This window comes from Panthera tigris, chromosome B3 (assembly GCF_018350195.1).
Source record: "Panthera tigris isolate Pti1 chromosome B3, P.tigris_Pti1_mat1.1, whole genome shotgun sequence".
Taxonomy (NCBI): Eukaryota; Metazoa; Chordata; class Mammalia; order Carnivora; family Felidae; genus Panthera; species Panthera tigris.
The window spans coordinates 86,343,082-86,363,365 of record NC_056665.1 but is presented as its reverse complement, the minus strand read 5'-3'; the positions used below and the strand labels follow the sequence as shown (position 1 = coordinate 86,363,365).

The 20,284-nt window shown below is 34.1% G+C and overlaps 1 protein-coding gene across 7 annotated transcripts in view; it reads right to left on the bottom strand.

Annotated features, from left to right (window-relative positions):
• MIPOL1 (mirror-image polydactyly 1) overlaps positions 1-20,284 on the bottom strand; it is a 320,020-nt gene that overhangs the window by 8,806 nt on the left and 290,930 nt on the right. The window contains exon 13 of one of the 7 annotated variants that reach the window (XR_006218817.1): positions 24-199. The exons of the other annotated variants lie outside the window; for them this stretch is intronic. The gene's annotated coding sequence lies outside the window, so the exon portion shown is untranslated. The remainder of the gene's footprint in view (positions 1-23; positions 200-20,284) is intronic. 7 annotated transcript variants of the gene reach the window in all.

Below are 20,284 nucleotides of genomic sequence, written 5' to 3'. Positions count from 1 at the left end.
TAAAAAGGCAGCTATTTACTCACGTCCATTCGGGCTTGGGGCAGTCAGGCGGTTCTGCTAGCCTTGCCCGTGTTCACTCATTCAGCTGCAGTCAGTTGGGGTGGGGTGGTCATGTGCCTGACAGGTATGCTGACTTCTGCTGGGACTCTTTCTTTCTGTGGTATCTCATTCTCAACCAGATGAGCCCAGACTTATTTACCTGGTGAACACATCAGCAAGAGGGTAATACTGAACTCAGGAAGGTCTCTTGAGGCCTTGCTTAAAAGTTGTACAACATCACTTGGTTAAAGGGAGTCACAGGACAGCCCAGATTCAAAGGGCAGGGAAATAAATTCCACATTTTGACAGGCACAGTTGCAAAAAAAAAATCATGGCCATTTTTATTCCATAATATTGATATTAAAAGCAAGATTTTACCTTTATCTATGCTAGATTTCAGTTTGGTAAATTTGGCCCATTTTTCCAGCAAATTAGTATCTTTTGGCATCTAGAGTTTATCACTTCTTGTAGTTATGATAAACTTACCTTGTATGTTTTTAACTTAGGTAATCGAAATATGTTGAACAAAAAAAGTACTGAGAAAAACTCTTACAGACAACCCTACAGGGTCATAATATGTATTCCTATTCAATTAGCTATGAATTACCAGAACTGTGCAATCCCTTCTTGATCTTGTCCACAAAGGTATTTTGAGATAGTCTGCCAGATGACTGTTAAAATCAAGATATATTAGAGTTCTTCCTCCTTACCTACCAGTTATAGAGGTTAATTTCTGAGTTGCAGCTAGACTTGCAAGACCAAGTATGGGTAACTGGGAACAGCCTGGCTGCCAGAGATAATCAGTCCTTAGTGGCTGCATCAGTGAGTAGGTCTGCAACTAACATAACTGGACTGGCTGTAGGGTGCCATCCAAAAGCACTCAACTATTTCAATTAGAGAACCTAAAGAGCTTAATTTGGGCTTTTACAAATATCCAGATAGGTCTAATCTGATCGTCTGTGGCATGGAAACAAGAGTTTCTGGGCTGTGATGGTATTTGGTAAATATGATGAATTTGTAGACCATTGCTTGCTTAAGTTGATATCATGCCTGGTATGGTTCACAGCACATAGCATTTACTCTATTTTTAAATTTAATTTTAAGGGTTGGTCTACCTGTGTTTCAACATTCAAGATATATTTACTGAAACGCTTCACTGGAAAGTCCACGAGTCATTCTTTATTAAAAGCAAATAATAAATTCCAAAATATTACCAACTTAACAATACTATGATGGTATTATGCATTTTGCCTTACCGAAAAAGATATCATTTTTTAAATGGATATGGACTTACAAATGTATCTTGTTTTTTTAATAAAATTTAAAGCCTAATACATTTTTATATTCTTGTTAGCAAACTCAGTGTTAATAATAAATTGTGGCTAATCTGGAAATGGGCATAATTTACTTATCTGGAACAGGACATTGTAATATTAATAGCAAAAATAAGATTTCCAATGTAATTATACTAGAGATAATGAGGAAAAAAATTGATACTGGTAAGAATACAGAAAGTCAATCACCAGGCCAATTTACTGAAGGAAAGAAGATATAGGACAATTGTTTACTATATAAATCCATAAAAAATATTTTGAAAAGAACTTCACAAATATTTCATTATAAGTAGATAATAAACAGGAATTCTAGATGAGCACCACTTTTAAGATTTTTATAATAAAGCAGATTTAAAAGGTATTTGTTAATTTCTTAGAAAAATATTACCAAAGCAAATGTCTAGGGAAACTTTTAAAAAGTCTTGACAAAGGACTGTGTTACAAATCTTAGCCTGGTTAACATGTCAGTGATAAATTTACATGGATATAATAATTAGTATCAAGCATTTGTCTCCCGTTAATCCTTATAAAATATTTGAGATTATGTAGATACCAAAGAGTGCATTTAAAAAGACCCTCTTACTACCTCCTTGGTTTGCTGTGTTGAGGTCTCTCCAATACTTTATGATTGCCATGAGATTTAAGAATTCCCACAAGTACTGAAATGTTGGTAAACCTACAGTCTTCATAGGCTGAAGCAAAGCACATGCCTAGGTTTTGTTTAGATACATTCAGTTGAAAAGGCTGCATTCAGCGAAAGTGGTGCATTCTCAGCCCTAGTTTTGACCTAAAAATAACTTTCAAATCAGTAATGTAAATTAAGTATAATAGTTTTCACAACCTCTACTATCCCTAACACAAGATGATACTCAGGAAATAAAAGTTTACAAGGGTACCCGGGTAGCTCAGTTGGTGGGGTGTCCGACTTTGGCTCAGGTCATGATCTCATGGTTCGTGGCTTTGAGCCCCACGTTGGGCTCTGTGCTGACAGCTCGGAGCCTGGAGCCTGCTTTAGATTCTTTGTCTTCCTCTCTCTCTGTCCCTCCCCCGCTCACGCTGTCTCCCTCTCTCTCAAAAAATGAATAAATATTAAAAAAAAATTTTTTTTAAGTTTACAAAATTATTATGGTTTTCATAATGATTTTGGGTCATGCCTTCCCTACACCTGTTACAAAGTAGTCCAAGTAACCTTTGTTCTGTTTGGGCCAATCATGGGGCAGCACTGTGAGAGTGGTCAAGTTTGTCTTTATTTCTCAAAGAGCCTAAAATAATTTGGTAGTGATAACTGCTGAAACAGAATTCCACCAGTAATAAAGACATCTAGAGAGAGAGAAAACCACAACCAAAAACCAAAAGTTAAAACCGATGCTGCGCAGAAGTTGATCCAATGGTACTTCTCTTGCTTCCCATTAAGAGTCTAATCCTCTCGCATTCTCCTCCCTTTGATTCTTAACACTGGCTTAAAAAAAATGTTTTCTGAGAACAATGTTATATGATTGATAAAAAGGCTACTAAGAGTTTCTGCATTCTATTATGAAACAAAGCATAACCTAAATCTGTTTATTTCTGATACTGAAATTTTAAATATCAATTGATAGGTATGAAAATAGATATATCTTGCGGATTGCATTATCTCTTAAATGAAACTAGGAATGTGACTATCATCTCTGTCTGCATATAAAATTGTCCCTATTTGTTGTCAACTCATATTTTTGGCTGCATCTACACTATTAAAAGAAAAATAAGAAAAACAACAAATTGGGTACATACAGTCAACAATATTTAGTTTTAATGCATTATGACTAACCATTTACTAATTAGCTTGTTGATTTCTAGCATAAATTTCATGTCAAATCCAATTCAATCATTTCCCCAAAACCATTTTGCGGTATAAAAAAATATTTCAAGTAACTATAATAAAGGGTAAAATAATATGGATAGATTAATTTAGCTCCTCTGATGTCATTATATGAAGCATTATCACTTAGAAGATATCATTATCTTTAAAGAATTATCATTCCTTCAGAAATTAAGCAGTAAACTTGGATTTATCTCTGAGATTAAATAGAACTTAAAAAAATCCTAGTACATGCACACTCAACTCTGCTTAGATTAGATACACACATTCCTTATTCAATGTGTAGACAAGCACTGAAAACTTAACTCTATTTTATTTTTTTAAGCGTATTTATTTTGAGAGAGAGAGTGAGCGAGAGGTGTGTGTGTGTGTGTGTGTGTGTGTGTGTGTGAGTGTGGGGGAGGGAGAAGAGAGAGAGAGAGACAGAGAGATAGAGAATCCTAAGCAGACTCCATACTGCCAGTACAGAGCCTGATGCGGGGCTTGAACCCAGGAACTGTGAGATCATGACCCGAGCCAAGATCAAGAGTCAGATGCTCAACAGACTGAGCCACCCAGGAGCCAACTTGCCTTTATTTTAAATGTAGACTAACATTTGCCATCTTCCATGTAACGTTGAAAAATCAGGCTTGTCAATCAATCATAATGTCATTAGTATCAATTTACGTGACTAGTAAAAATAAAAGTTAAATATTTAATAATCAAAATTTAATGTAAAACTTGGCATTCTTTACATTTATTTCATCTCATTTTACAATTAGAACATGGAAAAAGAGTAAAGCTATATTTCCTTTGTTACTGTATCTCTAAGGTAATTTTATTTCAAGTTTTGGATTTTAAAATAATAACTTTGGTATCATTTTACCCAGAGATTAAGATTTTGTAAATCTTCGTAAATGTTTTTTGTAAATGTTAGTAAATTAGATGTCTACATAGTCTGGTGGATTCCAATTAGTCTATGGCAGCACTAGAAAAGGACTTATAGAAGATAATAGAGTTATTTTGCTTAAGCCCCTAATTTAACATCAGAAAGTGATTGAGATAATAGGATGAATTAAGATCAAGTGACAATTTTATTGGACTCTCACTTTGTCTATGAAAGGATATTCAAATCATATGTAAGTTTCCCAAGAAAACTCAACACCAGTAAAAGGCCCATGAAGCTCCATGAGAGCAAGTACAATGTGTATTTTGTTCATAAAGTAACTGGTACTTGGTAACTAGCATAACAGGCTCTCAAACATCAACAGGATATTATTTAGTTGTTTCTGAATAGATATTATACACACATGCACACACACACAGGGAATAAAGAGTAAAGGAATTTCATTTACATTCTCGATTCTAAAAAATAGATTTAAATTTTGATGATGACCCTTAAAAGGAGGTTTCAAAAATAAAGAAAGCAAGTTACTCCATGTGAAGATCTGTAGTAGTTTGTTTACTTATTTAAATAATTTTTTTTAACATTTATTTATTTCTGAGAGACAGAGCATGAGCGGGGGAGGGGCAGAGAGAGGGGGAGACACAGAATCCAAAGCAGGCTCCAGGCTCTGAGCTGTCAGCACAGACCCCAGCGCGGGGCTCAAACTCATGAGCAGTGAGATCATGACCTGAGCTAAAGTCGGACACTTAACTGACTGAGCCACCCAGGCGCCCCTGAAGTAAACAGTTTATTTAGTCAAGGGCCCTTCCAGAAGAAGATTATATAATAAGCAGTTATCTGAATAGATTCTTGTCATTTTGTTATTTTTTTTAGTTTATTTATTTATTTTGAGAGAGAGAGAGTATGAGAGTGCCAGTGAGGCAGGGACAGAGAGACAAAGAGAAAGAGAATCCCAAGCAGGCTCCGCATTCAGTGCAGAGGCCCACACATGGCTCGATCCCTCGACCTTGAGATCATGACCTAGGCTAAGCTGGTATCAAGAATTGGTTGCTCAACTGAGTTACTCATGGACCCCAAGATTCCTCTCTTTTAAATGGAGGGAGTTTGGGAGCTTGGTGGGAAAGATCTTAAATGAAACTTCACCCTAAGTGAGAACTAAGTTAAGGTTATCCTTTTTGCTTCAGGAGGGATTTAGTTAATGTGATAACATTAATGAATTACTGATTCTGAAAATTTGTCTCTTCTTTTTGATTTCATAACTTGCAAGGAGAAAAAAATGAAGCACACAAAGGAATGAAGTTGCCATGGATGTGGATTACTGATAAGCAGGCACATGACAAAATATGGGAAAGACAAGCTGATAACAGGGTCAACCATTTAAATTATTTCATTTAAAACTCTTGATTTCTAAGAACTGAACCAGGGTATGATACTGGTATATTCAAAAAGGATGCAGATTTGTGGGAAGATTCCTCCTCCTTTTCTTATTCTGGTTTTTGTGTTCTGCCCCTGCTTCCCAGCTTTTAGGACAATCCATATGAACACTTGCTTAAATTACATCTGAAAGCATATAGAAATCCTTTATTTCTTTTAGACTAAAATGGATTCTTTGTTGGTTGTATCACTGTCCTATTTAACATATTAGTTTCAGTATTTTCAGAGTGTCTTTTGTTGAAAATTAAGACTAATAAGTCATTGCTTTCTAAGTGTTTTTGAAACTGTTCAATTATATTGTCAAAGTTTTTTTTCCTATGGCGAACTGATCCTTGGTTTCAAGATAAGGATATAGTAAATAGAAGTTTGAAGTTTAATCGCATTCACGATATTATGAAACTGCTAGGTAGTCACTGCTTATTTCTGGCAGTTTAAAACTATATGTTATCGGACTCAGATATTGTATATGGAGTCCTAAATTCTTTATATAAATAAAAGAAATTAATCTTTCTAAAACATAAATATTTAGCAAAGTAATATAGCCATGAAAAGGCAGAGTTCTTTGAAAAGTTTGACACATAATAGTCATAGAACATACATTATTATTATTTTTTTAAATTTTTAAATGTTTATTTATTTTTGAGAGCGAGATAGAGTGCAAACGGGGAAGGGCAGAGAGAGGAGACATAGAATCCAAAGCAGGTTCTAGGCTCTGAGCTATCAGTTGGATGTGGGACTTGAACTCATGAACTCATGAACCATGAGATAATGACCTGAGCTACTGAACTACCCAGGCGCCTGTAGAACATACATTATTTAATTAAAATTGCCATTAAACAACATATAAAAGGGAAGATGCTATAAAGATTAATACTACATATGTAAAAGAAGTTTGTATTTTCATCTCAAAAACAGTGTCTATTCCAAATATATATATATAGAGAGAGATATCTATGTATTTATATATCTATATCTATAGATATATATATTCTTTATAGATAAAGAATTCTGGAGGCATAGAAAGATGAGCATTTCTGACTGAGTTTCATTTCTTTCTGATTTTTATATGCCACTTGTAAATGTAATTTCCATTCTTTAATATCCATTCACTTCACAGTTAATACTTTTCAAGCACCATAAAAGACTTGAAATTAAATCACATACATCTTTCTTATATGTGTTAAAGTGTTAGTATTAGGGATTAATGGGCTTTATTCTCAGTATCTAGATTATTCATTGGTAGTATGTTAGTGACATAGGGACACAGCTGACAGGACATTAGCAAACTGCTCCAGGGGCTGAGTTACAAAGGTCTTAAATGTGAATTATACTTATGTTCTAATTTATTTACAGTGAGTAATCACCAAGATAGATTTTTCATATGATTTCCTTTAGATTTACAGTATTTGCACTGTTAACAATACATGGATTTTTGTATTCTAGAAACTACCATACATTTGGCAGCAAAGATAATAAATAAGGACTTATAATTATGATTAACTAAGTACCCGAGAGCCACTTGTAAAGCCAATGAAAACTATTCTTCTATCTTAATTGGAGAGCAATTCTCATCTGACTGTGAAGAAAAGAGCCTCAAACCTGCCTTCTGATAAAATCCTAAAGGTTTTTCAGATATTCTATAAGGCATGATACATGAATTATAATTTGTTATTTTTCCTCAGTTTAGTTTAGGTTTGGACAATATGGTAGTGTTTACATCTTCTGGTATGTATTTTGTTACCTAAATTTGGTAGAAATATTTCTTTGAATAAATAACCTAGATGATAGGAATGAATTACTGCTGTAAATCTTTGCTAATAGCTATCCTCATCATGTGCCTTTTTAAATAAAATAATTCTAAAAATTCTTTCTATATGCTGCTCTCAGCTGCTTATATTTGGACTTGTAAGTATTCACCCACCAGCCTGCTTCAGATAATTCAGATATCACCAATGATATCACCTCAGGAAATAATCTGCTGTTTGCCCAGTAGAGGAGTTACCTATTGCCTTTTGAAGAATGACGCCTCAAACCACAGCCTTGACATTTGGCCTCTCTTTGAATGGCTTGAGATACAGCTCTTCAGAATAATCTTTATCATTCAGAATAACTTTGGACATTCTGACTTTTAGCACTAAACTCCACAGAAAGAGTTTAATTACCTGGGAAATAGAGTTATATAATCTAAATAGCTATCATTCCAAAGACATTCTCATGGGTATTTCTATTATTCCTTGAGAAGAATCCTTAGAAGCCTTCCCTTCTTTTGCTCTTCAGTTTCTGGAAGCCAATTTTGATGAGTTTTATATCTGCCATCTGACAGTAGTGTTCTCAAACTCAACTTAATATTTTTTCTCATAAGTTTATAAGTTAGGGTTATACAAAAAGAAAATGAAATTAGTTCTTAGCATTGAACTAAAAGACCTCCTATTGATGGCACTGTGTTGTTCCTATCTCTTAGGCAGAAAATCTTAAAATACCGACTACTTCTTTACCCTTCACATCTCTTTAGTCACCAGATCACAGTTTTTCTCTATAGTGTTTCTGATATGAATGAATCCTTTTCTCCCATTCTCATTGCTACCAGCCTATACCAGCACATCAGTTGTCTGTTATTATATTATTACTGTTGCTCCTTAACTGGTACTCTGACTTCTAAAACCATACTGCTTCAATTAATCTTCCCCAGTGCTAAGTGAGCCTGATATTCCTAAAATGCTATTTCTTTCAAGTGACCTTTGCTGCTTTCAAAACTCCACGTTAGTTTCTTATTCCCTAACCCCTGAAATCTGCCTTTGCATAGTAATTCAACTCACCTCGCCTATCCGATATAATCCCACAGGATGGGGCATTCCTGCCAGGCTGACTTCTAAACTATCTCCTCTTATATAATACATTCACAGGTGTACCTTTGCTTCATTTGTGCTGTTTCTCCTCTTCTACACTCTCTTTCTTCTCTACTTATTCATATGCCACCCATTCTAGAGGCCAAGTTCAATTTCCTTGAGGCCTTCCCTCTCCCTGTACTATCTGCCCTGAACAATTAATAGGTTATTTAGTTCCATTCTATACTATAAAATAATTTAAAAAAACAAGGCAATATATACATATATATATTTTTAAATATATTACTAGCATTATATACAGATACAAGATGTCATATACTCTTGAACCCAACAATGCCGCTTCCAGGAATTTGTGCCTAAAGTTTTTAGCTAGAAGTGTGTTCACTGCAACAGTATTTGGAAACAAGCAAACAACAATGCCCTAAACTTCTTATGGGCAAGAGCCTTATGGCATACTGTTTATTTATTCCATCAAATTTAAAAGAGTGCTAAGTACATGATACACTGTTGTGTGTGTGTGTGTGTGTGTGTGTGTGTGTGTGAGTTTTTAGTCTTTCTCTGTATCTTGTAATAAAAGTAACAAATGAAAATAAAATCCAAATTTGTCCCCCCCCCCCATTTATACCTAAGATCCCGTATCTTTTCAAGAAGAGAGAATATATCTTTAATTCCAGGTACTATGTAGTCAGACCATGGAATTTTTCTATTCGTGTTTACAATGAAATAAATGGAGAGGTGAAAAGGTATTGCCAGCTGTAAAGCAACAGTTGAAAAGAGTTCATCTTACTCATAATTGTTACCTTTTTGCCAAAAAATTTTCATAGGCAGCGTGCTTCTAATGCTATATACATACACCCAAAGTCTTAAATCATTTATATTAACCTGTCACAAGTGCTGGTCCACTATTTTGACATGCTTACTGAGAACAGTAGATGACTTACTATCCTCAAAACAAGCTATTAACTCCTGTCTAAACTTTCTCAATCTGAACTACTGTAAGGCAGCTCTTTGATGGGACACACACTCTGCCTTTTATGGCTTCACATCATTCTGCTCTATTATGTGCCAGTGTCTTTGACAGCTATGAAAAAAGCCGTTATTAAAAAAGGCTAGAAAGTTTGAAAAAATTGGCTCGGTTCTTGTACCATAAGTAATACATTCAAGTTAAATTCCTGCTATCACTGTATATACTTTTAATATACAGCTTTTACAAGTTAGGTCATTCTTTTTTTTAAATTTTTTTAAATGTTTTTATTTATTTTTGAGACAGAGCGAGACAGAGCATGAATGGGGGAGGGTCAGAGAGAGAGGGAGACACAGAATCTGAAGCAGGCTCCAGGCTCTGAGCTGTCAGCACAGAGCCCGACGCGGGGCTCGAACTCACAGACCGCGAGATCATGACCTGAGCTGAAGTCGGACGCTTAACCGACTGAGCCACCCAGGAGCCCCAAAGTTAGGTCATTCTTACAACAGAAAGTATTTATGGTAATGTATTTTATAATTAGAGGACAAGATGAAACGTTATCTATCCACTATGAAACACTCAGGACCATATTTCTCTTTTTTCCACATACCCGAAGAGATTTAAAATCTGCAGTTCTTCAGATGGCACTTCTATAGTCTAATTGTTTTTCTAATTAATTAAAACCTTTTCTAGCAATTCTAAGTATTTTTTAACTCATAATTCCACTTCCAGGAATCTGTGTCCCACGCAGTAATTGCAGATATGTGCAAATATTTAGCTGCAAATCTGTCCACTGCAGCAGTATTTTAAAGCAACTCAACAGTAACAGTAATGGGTTAAATAAATTATGATACAATCATACAATAGATTTAAAGCCATTTAAACTACATAGTAAAAGATTATAATGACATAAAGTTATTCATCATATATTAAGTGAATTAGATTATAAAATTGTATGTGATATACGAAAACATTTTGTAAGAATGCCAAGTTGCCTGGTGATATTTAAAAGGCAAAATGTTTTTATGATCTGAAGAGAAACCAGAGTGCTTAGTGATATTTAAAATTTTTTCAGGAATTAATGTAAATTGTTTCAGTAATTTGAAAAACATATTTGTGATTAAAAAGCATTTTTAAAATATTTGGCCTATCAAAACAATGTTAATTAATACATCTCTTGGTAAAGATGAACACATGTACATAACTACTAAAGTGAACAAGAGGGCATTTAAAAGACAGAAATATAACCTCTTTCTCTCTCTTCCCATTCTCACTAATTTGTTGCTGAACTCTCCCCAGATGTAGGAATTCCATGAGACTGACAGAGAACTTAAAAGTTCTATGTGGCTGTAAAGTATTTATATTCAGTATGTATATTATTCAAGTTTTATCATTGTATTTCTCATAGCAAGAAATTGCCCAGAAAAATAAATTAAGGGGACATATGCTATACAAACATGGAAGAATTATTTATTCTGTTGTTTTTTTAACATCATACATCAAGGCTATACAACTTTAAGTATTCACAATATTTAAAACAATGATTTGAATTGAAAGAGACAGATTTCCTTACACAGTAAAGGCTCTCTCAGGTACTTTCCTTTCATCTCCCACACACAAATGAAGCCAATCCAGCACCTAAGCATTCAAGCTTTCTATTGTGTTTTGATCCTGTTTGTTCTATCTATGCAGGATATTTACTTTGGAAGGGGAGATTTATGGCTGAAGAACATGACTAAATAGCTTATTTGTGAAGATAAACCAACCTGAATTAGTATTAAGGTATAAAAACCCATTGGGCTGCCAATTAATAAAAACAACCTTTTGTTTAGAAGAAAAAAAAAAGAACACAAAGATCACGTTTATAAATATTTCTAGGGGCGCCTGGCTGGCTGAGTTGGTTGGGCAGCTGACTTCAGCTCAGGTCACGATCTCACGGGTCCGTGAGTTCGAGCCTTGTGTCAGGCTCTGGGTTGACAGCTCGGAGCCTGGAGCCAGCTTCAGTTCTGTGTCTCCTTCTCTCTCTGCACCTCCCCTACTCGCACACTGTCTCTCTCTCTCTCCCTCTCTCTCAGAAAGAAACATTAAAAAAAATTTATAAACATTTCTAGTACTTTTTCTAGTCAGATAATAAGTAATAATAATAAAAAAACCTCAAATAAGCAACTCAAGAGAAGGCAAGCTGCCTTAGTTATCAGATGATACCACAATTTAACAAACCTGACACTGTCAGTAAAACAAACCAAAACATAACTTTTCTCTTGAAAAATACAATGTAAGCAAAGTCTGAAATGGGGAAAAATGTTTACAGTACATTTAATAAAAAGCTGATTTATTTACTATCTTAAGAGGTCTTAAAAATCAATAAATAATACAATACAAAAATTGGAAAAGTCTAGAACAGGCAGTTCAAATAAAAATATATTGTAAATAAAAATATAAAAAGCTGCTTAACTTTATTCATCATCAAAGTACACATTGAAATGAGATGTAATTTTTCATCTTTCAGATTGGAAGATTAAAAACCTTAATAATACAAAATAGTAGTGAAAATTGTGGAATCAGCATTCTTATAAATTATGAGTTGTTGATTTAACTTTTTAAAAGAACAATTTGGCAATACTTAGAATTAAAATGGCACACTTTCTTGAAACTTAAGTTTTTCATTTTTTAGGAATTTTGTTAAAATTGAAAAACTATATAAATATGTTTAAAGAAGGCTGCTCATTTGTAACATTGTTTGTTAACAGATTTAAACAAACAAACAAACAAACAAATAAGCAAACCCAGATTCTCTTCTCACAGAATTTGCACTCTAGTTGGTAAAAGATGTATACATAGAGCAATTTTTTAAAGATTAAAATTATAATTTTATAATGTTTTGCACTGGCCAAAAATTAACCATCAGTGCTTATATATTTGAAAGTATGTAAGGAAGTGAGAATGTTTTAGAGACTATGATTTCATAGTTATTTTTTTTAGCACTGAAACTATACAAATTTGACTTCATTTTCTTGCATACATCAGTATAGGTTTTTATTTATGACAGGCAAAATGCTTTGCTTAAAACAGTGATCACATTCACAGGAATTGTGAGGAAAAAAGTCTTTAGGGAGAAGGTCAAAACAGCTTGTATTTGGGCTTCAATGAAAACCTGATGCTCTAAAAATAGTTTTAATTGTTTCTAGTTTGTCCTCTCCTTTAGTGGCCCATCCCTCAAAAGCTGGCTGGAGCCTGTAATAAAAGGACATCTTTTCCAAATAAAACCACAAATCCCTCTTTCAAAAAATCTTTTAATGTGTGGTATTTGATTTTTTTCTTTTTATTTAACCCAACTAATAGGTGGTTATGCATCTCGCTAAACATGGAACTTAACTGACTTATGAAAGTCTGGAAAAAAACGTTATAACGAAATAAAGTTTTGGAGAAAATGTTGAAATATAAAAAGTTCCCCTATGAAAGGTTCCTCAAAATAAACTCAGACTAATCCATTAAGTTATTATATCTACTGGTATTATAAAGCAGCATATATGCAACACTACCCTGACCAGAGCCTTGGCATAAATATTAGTTTGGAGAGGCTAATATTCAATAAAGTTATCAAAATTCCTACTTAAAGTAGTTCTCATTCTTTTGTGATTCCTTTGTCCCTAAAACTTAAACAGCTTTTGATGTGCCATAATCTCTTAGACATACTGTGGTAAAGAAACCATATGAATATCGTCTACTTTTTCCCGTTGATGCTCCCCACTACTGAGAGACAGTCAATATACCATCAATGAGGAGTGGGTGAGATCTTTCCCCTTAATTTCAATGAATGACTGGTATCATAGGCATAACAATAGTGTAAAATTTTCACCAGGCATCCTTATTGTTAATTTACCAAGTCCAACTACCTTTTTATGGAAAAGGAGGCTGTTAATCCTTTAATGTACAATTCCAAAATTCATAAAGCTCTTAAAAGCCAAAATACTTTTATAAGTTTTCTGCAAACTCAGGTAGCAGGAAAACCTGATCGAGAGTGACAATTCATATACTTCACTGCAGAAATATTCATGTGTTTGCTTACATTGTGCATCTCTAGAACAGTTGGTGTTACATATACATCATATTGCCTTTATGATTTTTGAGAAATTCTCAATTCCAAAACACACATATTCCCAAGGGCTTTAAATGACGGATGTGGATCCAATTAGGTACTGTGTTATTTCTTTAGTAGGTGAATATTGTACATATACGATAGCATATTTGATATTTCCCAATCATATTTTAGGGAAGAGGTTGAATCTTCAATTTGATACCATTTTCTATGGCACATTCTTCTAACTGGTAATCAAGACTCCTAGAAACATAACCCACAGAGTTAACAGAATATGCATACTTTTTTTACAAGTATAAAACCTTCCCTGACTGACCCGAGTTTTCCTAGTGTCCCTCCAGTACCATACATTTTTCCTATTATAATTAATGTTTACTTGTCAATATTCTTTTCTAGATTGTAAACTCAGTGATAGCAGGTGCTGCTGTCTTTAATCTTATTTACCAGTGATTTCCACTGGGTAGATACCCAGTGTCTACCTCAATGCTTGATGAGCAGTACATACTTGATTGAAATGACATTTGAACTGCAGAACAGAAGAAATACAGTTTCAAAACATTTTCTAAGTACCTTCAGACAACTCAAGGTACATAGAAAAGTGCAGGCACTACTCTCACTCATTATTTCAAACCCTTTTTAGTCTTCTATTACCAAAAATATTTTGTCCATTCACTAACATTTCTTATGTGGTAATAATCATGCTTATTATTATCTGAACTTATTTTTGGTACTCTTTCATGTTAATTATTACGTTTAATTTACACATAAGCTTCCGTGTTTAAACACATATTTGCTAACTTATTTTTTTGCTGAATTTCCATTGGCTATTGAATTTTTAAACTATGCTTATCATCATTAATAGCATCAATACAGATTTGAAGTGCCAATAAAACTGCTACAGTTCAACATACATTCAAATAATATTGACTGGTTTGCTACATTTACCACAGCTGAGCGCTTCCCCCGAGCCTTGGCCCATTATTTTATTCTTCTCACTTTTACTAGTAGGGCTGGCTTAAATCTTGACTCAGATTCTCTGTATTCATATTCATCTAAAAGAAGTAAAACACTAATTCCTCCTTCCTTGTTTCTTACATTAGCTAGCTGCACTTAGAGTTTTAAAACTGAAATTTGTAAGTGGGAAGCTATCCAGAACTGAGAGCACCACAGACGGATCCTACTGACTACCCTGTTCATGATCTATTAGTTTTTGAATATGCATGATTCTTGGTACTTAATTTTGGCTCAGGCTTTGGTTTCTTTAGAAGTTTTGACCCCATCATGACCTTTGGTTTCTTTAGACAGGATCTTGTAGATTTTCAGAGGATTGTGATGGTATCCTAAGGTCAGATTGTGGTTGTGCATTTTCCCACAACTGTCACTGCTCATGAAGTAATATGATTAACTGGATGTCTTACAGGCCACCAATTTTCAGCTACTTAAGACCCTATAAAAGTAACTTAACTTTTAAAAAACTTTGTGAGAGGCAGCTTCTGACATGACTCCCAATGATCCCTGCCTCCTGGTATTCACACCACTGTGTAATCCCCTCCCCAGTAGTGTGGACTGGACCTACTGACTTGCTTTTAATGAACAGAATATGGCGAAAATGATGGGATATTACTTCAGTGACTAGGTAACAAAAAGGCTGTGAGTTCCATTCAGCTAACTTACTCTCTTTCCCTCTCGTCCCCTTGCTTGTTCATTTGGATAAAGCTGCCTGCTATGTAGTGAGATGCTATATGGCGAGGCCCACATAGCAAGGAACCAAAGGCCTTGATGTCTTGAGTGTGAGAGGAACCGACACCATAGTCTAGTAGTTTAAAAGTTTGTGAGAACTTAATCCTGACAATAGCCATATGAGTCATCCAGAAAGTAGATCTTTATCAGTCAGGCCTTAAGATGATGCAGCCTTGTGAGAGACCCAGAGTCAGAGGACCCAGCAAAGCTGCACTGAGATTCCTGACCCACAGAAACTGTGAAATAACTGTTTTAAGCCACTAAGTTTTGGGGTAATTTGTTACCAGCAACAGATAACTAATATAAATCTCAAAAGCAAAACATTTTTTGTTCTGAAACAAAATGTAACATAAAATTATGGTTTCCAATTATATACCTGTCTGGTTAATGTGTATCCATTATATCTTTTAATATGATACAAGTTCATTATTAGCAGGAAATGCATATAGCAAAGATTTCTGGCACAAAAATACTGATACATACATGTGAATGACAGAATTTTAAAACCTAAACTAATTCTTGGCAAGATGGTTCAATGCAAACTTTCAGATAAAAATGATCTATTCTACTGGAAGGAAAAATATACTAATTCATGTTCTTGGATCATGCCTGGTATTGTAGACATCAAACACATCACAGGATGGTGTATCTGGCCTCATATAGCTTAATGGTATGATTATCATAAAAGAGAACATGAGAGGTTATCCTCTTTTCATTAGAATTTTTAATAATATAACTAATATAAATCCCAAATATTTAGTCAAATGGACATACTAACAATTTGAAGTTCTGTTATAACTGTTAAATCCTTCTTTGAGAAATAAAGTTATCAATATAAATATCTACTTGGTGTCTCACATACTACTCAAATTAAACTTGTTAAAAATGTCTTTCCACTTCAACTCTGTTCTTCCTCTAGTTTTTCCAATTCTAGTAAATAGTATTTCCATCTATCAGGTTGCTCAAGACAAAAATTTGGGAGTTTTCCTTGACACCCTGCATCCCATCCAGAAAGTCTACTGCCTACAGGGCATGTAGCTCTCAAGTCCCTCTTCTCTCTATCTCCAAGGACACTCCTCTGGTCCAAGTCACTACAATTTCTCATTCTTTCCTAATGAGTCTCCTTACTTCTACACCTGTCCCATTACAGATTATCCTTCACACAGCAGCCTTTCAATCTTGTAAAAATGCAAATGAGAACATGTCCCCTGATTATAATCTATCAAGTTTAAAAATGGAAACTGCTTGGAAAAGAAAGTTTAAAAATGGAAACTAACAGAAAAAACCTTAACAAGGGTGCCAACATTCTTTAAGATCTGACTCTACATACTACTCTATCCTCCTTTTATGGTCCAAGCTATCATCCGGCTGCAAAGATCTTCCTTCAGTGTATCAAAGGTGCCAAGTTCTTTGCTTTGCTTCCACATGGAAGGTTTTCCCCTGGCCAGTGTCCATTTATACTTTTGGTCCCAGCTTCTTCCTCTAACAGTGTCACTGTGTGACACATAGTAATTGTTTAAAAAATATTTGTTGAATAAATACCTGAATAAAATTGTTCAAGATCCTGATGTTATAATTATAATTGGGAAAATATTTAAATCATGGCCTTTCATCCATTAGGAATGTTCTCCTCTTTCACCTTTTTTATTTAGAATGAAACACATTAGATTTTGAGATCTGAAAAAAGTTTAATATTTATATTTGGCATGGCTATCATAACTCATCTATTTACCTCCTCAACCAACCCAACCATAAAGGTTTATATCTAGGTTTTCACTTTATAATAACTAATTAGGACCTCTACATCAATTAAATCAATGATAAATACAAACAACTGCTAGTAGTCAAAGGGCTACTTCTGAATGTGATAAAATCTATCAGGAAAACAGTACCAAAGCTATGTTTGATCATGGAAGTACAATCTTAAGACTTGATCAAATTTCACTGAGTAATGAAACATTACATTAAGCAGGAATTATTTAAAAATGAGCAAGATGACATGACTGCTACATAAATTCTTCAATGCTTTCATCTTATTCCCTTCTACACACACTTACCTAGTCAACATAGATTTTCTTGTATTTAAATTGTTGCTTAAATGTTATTTAAAAATTTTTTATTTGAAGTTTTTAATGCAGAGGCACCTGGGTGGCTCAGTCAGTTGAGCGTCCGACTTTGGCTCTGGTCACGATCTCATGCCTCGCTGGTTGGAGCCCTGCATTGGGCTCTGTGCTGCCAGCTCAGAGCCTGGAGCCTGCTTCGATTCTGTCTCCCTCTCTCTCTGCCCACCCCCTTATCATGCATGAACTCTCTCTCTCTCTCAAGAATAAACATTAAAAAAAAAGTATTTAATGCATTTTTGCTATCATAATATGATACAGAAAATGTATGAAGCCAATATAAAATTCAATTACTAAGGATAAAAATTTTATTAACAGGTCTCAGTTTCAGTCTCTAAATAAGAAATATGATTCATATTTATTAATTTGTTCAAAGATACCACTAACATGTAGCTCTTCAGAGTAATTAAAATGTATTCTTATGATATAAACATTTTTATTGTTTTACTACCCACTGGATTTATTATTCAAAAAATTATGAGCAACGCTATGATCAATTTATACCTAACAATAAATGTTGTATTCTATGAAAAACAAATGTTTTCAGAGTCAATATAATCACAAAATACCTTTCTTGGACTCATGTGTTCATTTACAGTTTGCTTATAATTGCTTCATAGAGATAGGAGTTTGTACATTACAAAAGGTTTTATTGATTTATTAGTTACAGAATATACTAAGCATACTCAGAAAACTGGAAAAGCTAGCTCTCTGGCTAATATCATATAACAGCAAGTTGTAGAATACTTCAGAGCAAAATCAGAGTGTTGGCACAGGAAAGATAAAAGGTAGAAGCTGGACTAGCAAAGATTAATGTTTATTAAGTCAGCCAACATAAGCACATCAGGTCTTAGAGTTGTATGCTTTGCTCATGATGAGAAAAATATTTACTTAATTTTTTTTTAACGTTTATTTATTTTTGAGACAGAGAGAGACAGAGCATGAACGGGGGAGGGGCAGAGAGAGAGGGAGACACAGAATCGGAAGCAGGCTCCAGGCTCTGAGCCATCAGCCCAGAGCCTGACGTGGGGCTCGAACTCATGGACCGTGAGATCGTGACCTGAGCTGAAGTCGCTTAACCGACTGAGCCACCCAGGCGCCCCTTTACTTAATTTTTAAAAACATACAGTTTCTATAACAAACTATTAAATTTCCTTTTTTGAAAAATGTTCTCTTATTTGAAAATATGTAAAGAAACCATTAACATTTATTTAATATGCTCGAACACACACTTTTTCCAGGAAATGATTTTTTTCTTTCAATAATTTATATCCTAATTTAACTCATTCAGGTAATTTATTTCACTTTATATGTGTTGGGGGGGGGTGGTTAACAAATGAAGTATTTTAAAATGTATTTTTGAAAGGGGCGCCTGGGTGGCTCAGTCAGTTAAGTGTCTGACTTCCTCACAGGTCATGATCTTAGGGTTCGTGAGTTTGAGCCCCATGTGGGGCTCTGTGCTGACAGCTCAGAGCCTGGAGCTTGCTTCAGATTCTGTGTCTCCCCTTCTCTCTGCCCCTCCCCCACTCACGCTCTGTGTCTCTTCCTCAAAAATGAACATTAAAAAATGTATTTTTGAGAAAATAAATGTCCTTTGAACAATATAAAGTGTGTTAAAATTGATGAGTAAAAAAGGTGTGCAAAACTATATAACAAAATTCTCTAAAGCATCATTTTTTTTCCTTTTGTAATTTAAAAATTCATAGGAGATCATGTAGTCAAAGGTGGTAATGTCTGTTCTGACTTCCATTTTTGAAGTAAAAGCATAAAATTATTATTAAACATTTTTTGCTCATTGTTATTTTATTTTGGCTTTTAAGATGGATTACTTTGATAACTTGTGACTGGATATGAATGAGCAAGGTGGAGGTTAAGCAAAAATCAGCATAGCATGTTCACAACTCAATATCTTAGGTGGTTAATCATTCAGTTGAACACAGCTGGTCAACATGTTGTTTTTTACTATATTTTTCTTTCTCACTTGTAAATTGTTTAATTTCCACCATTAATGGACCTCTAAATACTCAGAGGACGCAGAAAGTACATTGATGCTGAAACACAAATTAATGTGGATATAATGAGAAATCTGTAAGATTTATCTATTCTCTTCGCCAGCTCTTGAAATTGTGTTCTCATATCACCTTATTTAGTAGCTGTTACTTAAAAAAAAAAAGGACAAGAAGTATTGGAATAATTAAACTTAATTAATCTTTAGCTGTATTGAAGTGAAGACCAAAATATCTATAATGTGCTATTTATGGATATATTCCAGCAAACAGAGGCTAAGAGGCTAAGAAACTCTATTACTTCCTTTTTAAAAGTAAAATGTTAAAAAAAATAAATAAAAGTAAAATGTTACGAATTCCAAATATAATCTCACAAGCAGTTATTTAATGTTACTAAATTTTAATTTACTTTTTAATATGTATTTATAGTGTCTAAACCAAACAATACACCACAAAAAAACTTAATAAATTATGTTTTTTCTTATATGGTTGAAGTAAGTCAAATACCATGTGGTGTTACATATTATGAATATTAAAGATTGCACTTAAATAAAATTATAAATCAATGCAAATTAACTTCTTTTTTTTCCTATCAACCAAAAGGGATGCTCACAATTCTACCTAGAGAATGTCTATTACTACCAAAGGGATTCAAGAGTCAAGAAAGGCTAGGAAACACTGCTGTAACACTGCTGAGGTTTTTCATCATTTTAAACCCAGAAAAGTTTCAATTAATGATGGAGGAAGCGAGTCACTGATTTTCATACTGCCAAGTGAAACACAGCAAGCTAGAATAACTGGTTAGTTTTATTAAGGCATCTTATTAAGATGGCTTATTAAGCTACTCACTATTGTTTTCACAGGGCTTTAGACTGATACTAAACTTTAAAATGTAGGATTCTTTCCTTCCTAACTTTCATAAAAGTCATATATAATTAGCACTGAATGAAATTTTCTA